We start from the raw sequence: 6,484 nt of genomic DNA, 5'->3' as shown, positions 1-6,484 counted from the left end.
GTGTCTGACGGACTACGTAGGCCCAGGATGCGATATCCTGCCGAGTCCCATTTCTTCCGCCGTTTCTGTGTTCGTTTCCAGCGTGTGTGCAGTGTTTGAGCAGTTATCTAGCAACCTTTCTTCTATTCTTTCGAGCGTGGATCCCGTCGAGCGTTTCCTTTCCCTCTTTTAGGATAAATAACGCACGATGGCGGCTCTGTTGTTTCTTTTTCCCGCCGGTTTTTCGCGTAATGCGACACGGATATTTAACAGATCTATCAGCTAATTGAAGTGACATCTTAGTGGGTTGTAATTCTCCTAAGTTTAACCTTTCACAAACCGCTAAAGGAATTAGGCTTACACTAGCTCCTAAGTCTAGAAAAGCTTTTTCGATGACATGATTACCCAAAAGGCAAGGAATGGAGAAATTTCCAGGATCTTTATCTTTCTTTGCTAATTTGTCCTCGGAAATAGAATTACATTCCAAAGGCTTCGGATCGTCAAGTCTACGTTTGTTGGTAAGGATGTCTTTGAGAAACTTTGCATAAGAAGGTATTTGGGTGATGGCTTTTGTGAAAGGGATTTCTACATGAAGTTTTTCTATAACTTTAATAAATTTTTGATACTGTTTATTGATCTGGGTTTGTTTGAGTCTTTGTGGATATGGTATAGATGGTTTATACGGCGGGGGTGGTACGTAAGTTTTATCTTTAGGTTCTTCTCCTTTTTCTCGACCTTCCTGGTTTTCAGATTCCTCTGGTTCCTTTACTTCGTCCGTGGGTTTGGTACATTCCTTAGAAGTTTCGGGTTCACTCAATCTAGGGTTTGATGGCTCATCATAAGCGTTCCCACTTCGTAGGGTAATGACATTGGCTTGTCCTCTCGGATTTTGTTGAGGTTGTCCAGGGAATTGTCCTCCAGGTGTAGTCTGAGGGGCTTGGTTTAAAGCTACCTGAGAGATATGGGTTTCAAGCATCTTAGTATGAGTAACTATTTGGTCAACCTTGGTTCCTAACTCAGTAATCAATTCGTTAACAAGAATGTTTTAGTTCATGAACTCCTTGTTTTGTTGGGTTTGAGCGGTGATAAAATTTTCCATAATTTTCTCAAGGCTCAGCTTTGGTGGCACAGGTTGCATAGGTTGGTTTGATCTAGGGGCTTGATAACTAGGTCTCGGAGGCACATTATTTTGGATAGGGTTGTTGTTTTTATAGGAGAAGTTTGGGTGATTCCTCCATCCAGGGTTATAGGTATTCCAATATGGGTTCCCTTGGGTGTAGTTCACTTGCTCGGAGTGGGTTTCGTTTAATAGACTGCATTCTGCAGATTGGTGTCCTTTGGTTCCACATATCTCACAATCCGACGAAACTACGACTACAGTATTCGGGTTTATGCACATATGTTCGACTTTGAGGGATAATGTGTCCATTTTCGCTTGCATCATGTCTATAGAGCTTAGTACATGCACTCCTCCTTGGGCTTCCTTCTTCTCAACTGTCGCTCGTTCGACTCCCAATGATTGATGGTTTTGAGCCATATCTTCAATGAGGGCACTAGCTTCAGGATAAGGTTTGTTCATCAGAGCACCGCCTACGACAGCGTCGATGGTCATCTTTGTGTTATAGTGAAGTCCATTATAGAAGGTTTGAATGATTAACCAATTTTCTAAACCATGATGTGGGCATGCTCATAACAACTCTTTATATCTCTCCCAAGCTTCGAACAACGATTCTCCTTGGTTTTGGGTAAATCTAGTTATATGATTTCGAAGAACGACGGTTTTACTCAGGGGAAAATATCTATAAAGAAAAACTCTTCTAAGGTTATCCCAAGTCATAATGGAATTGGGTGGAAGGAAATCTAACAATGATAGTGCTTTATCTATGAGGGAAAAAGGGAATAATCTTAAACGTATTGCCTCAAGAGAAGCTCCATTGGTTTTAAAAGTGTCTTCTAATTGAAGAAATATTTTTAAATGTTGGTTTGGGTTCTCAGTAGCGAGACCTGCGAATTGTCTCTGTTGCACTAGTTGCAACATGGATGGTTTAAGTTCGAAATTATTAGCTGGGATGGTTGGGTTTACTATACTAGAACTAGGTTCCTCATTTGATGGTTGAGCGAAATCTTTAAGAGGTCTTTGGTTTTGATCTTCGGCCATAGTTCTCTTAATTCTACGAAAGAATAAACGTGCACGAGCGTAACGTTCAGGTTCCGCCAGAGGGTATACTAAGCTTAAACTTCTGGTGCTGCGAGTTCTTTGCATTGACCGGCGGGAAATAGCCTAAGTCTAAACGATATAACAATAGGGAAATGAAATTTGACGAAATTGGTCCCCGGCAACGGCGCTAAAAACTTGATGGTGTGCTTTCGCAAGTATCCGAACGCGTCAGAGTAATATAAAAGATTGTCGAATCCACAGAGACCAAGTGTTAATCTATCGTTATTTATTGTTATGGTGTTTATCAAAGGCAATCAAAATAGGTGTTTTTAAAGTGTGCAGTGAAAAGTAAAGTATTGAATAAAGTTTAATTAATAAAGACAGGGTCAAATGTAATTCACATAATCAATTAATAATCCAAGTACTTGCGAATAGAACTACTTATGGGCAATGTTTTCTACTTTGAGAAGAACTAATTTAACGGGAACTATCGCTTTCGCGTATTCAGAACCGAGTTGTACTCCCTAATCAAACCCTCTTATTGTCACTTATAAAAAGGCGCGCATTGCGTTAGAGTAGTAAACTTATTTTTAAGAAATATAGTATCTTGACTAAGTTGAAAAGTATTATAACCTGGATTTCTTAACCAAAAGAGGTTCTTACGAACCAGACTCTAAACTTATAAACGCGTCCGAAAACAGTTATAAAATCTCTTTTATTCTTAAGTTAAAATCTCGTAATGAACTAAACAAAGCTCTTTCGCTGTGTTTGAAATAGTTAAAAACAATTAAGTTTAGATATACGTTGGACGGCTTTCGATCTTACCCAACAGAATTGAAGTGCGAGAAAACTTAAGTTGAAAGTTAAAATAGCCCTTAAGTGTTTCTACGAACAATTGTACGGATTATCGGTTCAATTACGATCCTTACATTCTAACCTTATAAATTTAGTTAGACATGGTAAAGTAAAAGTGCATTAATTTAAATAAAAGTAGTGCGAGTGCGGAAAGTAAATAAAAGTAGTGCGAGTGCGAAAAGTAAATAAAAGTAGTGCGAGTGCGAGGAAATAAATAATTTAAAGCGAGTGCGAGGAAATAAATAATTTAAAGCGAGTGCGAGGAAATAAATAAAAGTAAAGCGAGTGCGAGGAAATAAATAATTTAAAGCGAGTGCGAGGAAATAAATAATTTAAAGCGAGTGCGAGGAAATAAATAAAGTAAAGCGAGTGCGGGAAAATAAATAAGATAAAGACAAGTAATAAAAACCTGCTCCAATCGGAGGGTTGAGTAAATTGCAAAGCGGAAATGAAAATGGCGGCAGGATTAACTTCCTTCCAAAGTGTTCCAAACTCGATTACAGACTCTATCACAGACTCGATTACACAATTGTGGTAACACTCCAATGCGAAGCGATTACCACTTTAAAATACTGAATATATGCCTAAGTGAAACAAAGTTGCTCTGAGTTTGCCTCTGTTCTATGTTTGGATGATTGTAAAAGTGATTTCGAGTTTCTATTTATAAGTAAGTAAAAAGATGGAAATGACAAGGATGCCCTTCAACTTGAAAATGGGAAGGGAAAACTTTTCCTCTTGTGGCGCCCGCCACAAGGCCAATATGAGGCGCCTTAGTGGAAGTAGTGGGGAACGTGGCAGTTGAGGGAGGTTGAGCTTGGACACGTCATGGCAAGGTCTATGGCGCCAGCCATGGGGTAAGCCACAAGTACAAAATGCTGAATTTTAGGGATTTTAGCTCTTTTTCACTCCTTTTCTCGATCGGGGCTCCGATTAAAGTAAAAACCTGAAAACAAAGGAAAACATAGCAATAACACAACAAAATAACAATAAAAAAACTAGAATGCATGGGAAATCGGAGTCGAAAATACGATAAATTTCAGTGTTATTATTCCCCAAGTCAACTCCAAGCCACCTTCCACTCACATGTCCATTCTGCTTAAACCTTCATCATTTGCCCCAAAAACCATCCAGACACCTTCCTTATAAATAGGTGAAGGTGTCTCGGTGTCCAAGCGCGCTAAAAAAGGCCCCAATCAACATCTAACTTTCTCCCTCAAAACCTCCATTAACAGAGTATCAAATTTCTGATTCCAAAGCTTTTCAACCCCAAATCACTGCCCTAAAGTACTCATCACACATCACTCAAGCTTCCCAAACACCCAACCACCCTTCCCTGAGCCTCACCTGAGTTGAGCCATACCGTCAGAAAACTCACCTGAGCAACTTCTGATCTGGTAGAAATACTTATCCCCATCTCTGAAATAAGTTACCACATGACTCGAAATCCATTTCTGATCATTAACCTTAATATTACAACTTTGATTATTCCACTTTCATCATTTAATTTTTAAATTAGGACATAGTTGTTCATCTGGTTCGTGCATAATAACTCCATACTCAGAGCCAATCAATGGCTCATGAGTGTGGAGGTTAGTTTGTTTTTGATTGGGGAAGATGATTCCAAGAAAAAATCCAACATAAAACACTTGTCTCAAAGATACTGAGTATCCAGCTTTTTCCTTATAGAATAATCTAGACCTCAACTTCCATCTCGACTAGTTCGTGTTCAGGGACTTGAGTAAAGCATCGCGCCTTCAGTAGTATGAACCTGTTCAGGTACTGATCAATTGATTCAATAACCTTTCGCTTAATGATAGCTAGTTTCTTGAGGATGATCTTTGATTGTCCCATGTAGAATTGTTCATGGAACAATCTCTCTAACTATGCCCACGTTTGGATCAACAATGGAGGTAGCATTGTGAACCATGTAAACGCGTTTTTCGTAAGAGAACTTAGAAAGTATTTTAACTTCAAGTCCTCATTGTTTGCTATGTCGCGAGCCTAAGTCTGGTACCTGACCACGTGTTCGACGGTGGACTCCTTAGTGTCCCCTGCGAACATGGTAAATTCCAGGACTTTCCATCCCCTAGGTAATTCTGTCTGTAAGACAAAATCTGGTATAGGCAAAGAGTAAGTCGACCATTGCAGGAAATGGCTTACTCCATTTCGCACTATGATTCGTTTGACGATAGCCACTAGGTTTTGTTATCACATGGCTACATCGCGTCGAACTTGTCGAACCACCTGGTCTGGATCCTGGTTACAGTTAACCAGTAGCATGGGGGGCATTTGTGCCACCCTTGGGATGTATTCGAATTCCTGATATTCCTGTTCGAAAGTATCATTTGTCATCTCCTCTTGTCAAACCGGTGTTTCCGGTCGAGGAGAAGGCATGGGATTCCGACGAACTTGAGCCCTTGGAGCTCTCGAAAAATCTCAAATCCTTGTCATTTGGGTTGCCAACTGCTGATAACTCTGCATCTAATCCTGGATCAATAGCACTCAATATAGTACCCATTTGTTGAGTTAGCATGTGTACCATTTCATGGTTACTCTCGTCCATCTATTGTCTCATGACGACGTCAAAACTTGACGTAAAAGTTAGGACTGATTGAGATGTAAACCCAAAACCTGGGGGTCGACCAAATGGGGTTGCCAAAGGTCCAAACCCCTGGTATTGCGAGAATGGCAATGATGAAGTATCGTTGTAAGTCGAACCCAGATTATGCATATTTTACACAAACTCCGTCAACATTCCCAATGTTCTGTGCATGGGAACTATGAAACTGGGCATGTGTTTCCCCATAGTTCCTAGGGTTGTTGGTGTCGGCGTTTGTGGTTGACACGGCATTAGAATTGGTCCTACAAACGCTTTTGAAATTGTTGATGCCACGCTAGAGCCGATGTCGGCAGCCTAGGGTTGTTGGTGTAGACGTTATTTTTCCATTCCGCAATCGCATACACTTAACATTGTCGAGGTCCCACCGGTTGTGCCAATTTGTTGTTTCGTCAACAACCTTTAGCCTTCGTATAAGAGACTTACTTGCAAGACCGACTATAAAGTTCTGGACTTAGTGTTTGGGTGTATGAATTTTTGGTAAACAATGTTTCTGAAAGGTTTAAAAGGTGTAAATGCAACTCTTGATGAGTTAGGGACGTAATAAAGGAAAAGCGAGAATGGAAAGTAGAAGCGGTAAAGCAATGAAATAAAGGTAAATTTGATAAGATTAAATGAATTACAAATATAAAATGGAGGCAAAGTACATTTTTGTGAGGAGATTGACTCTTTTCTCGTAAACACTTTGATAATTCAACCTTTACCCCTACTGCAAATTTTCAAAATGCCACCTCTAAAATTTCACATAACACTAGCTTAAATACTAGTTAAATATAATTGTCTGGAGGTTACAAAACCATCTCATGATGCCATGCGTCGGTCCATTTTGCCCATTTTGGAAAATAACTACCCACGACTTCTTTGAGGGCCCACGA

At 39.9% G+C, this 6,484-nt stretch overlaps 1 non-coding gene across 1 annotated transcript; it reads left to right on the top strand.

The window, feature by feature from the left end:
- Nucleotides 1-1,646: 1,646 nt before the first annotated feature.
- On the top strand, nt 1,647-1,753 carry LOC127133034 (small nucleolar RNA R71). The gene has a single exon (XR_007807031.1). It is a non-coding gene; the product is annotated as a small nucleolar RNA R71 (small nucleolar RNA).
- Nucleotides 1,754-6,484: the final 4,731 nt, after the last annotated feature.

The sequence above is a fragment of the Lathyrus oleraceus genome, chromosome 3 (assembly GCF_024323335.1).
Source record: "Lathyrus oleraceus cultivar Zhongwan6 chromosome 3, CAAS_Psat_ZW6_1.0, whole genome shotgun sequence".
NCBI lineage: Eukaryota > Viridiplantae > Streptophyta > Magnoliopsida > Fabales > Fabaceae > Lathyrus > Lathyrus oleraceus.
This window is presented reverse-complemented; position numbering and strand designations above follow the sequence as displayed.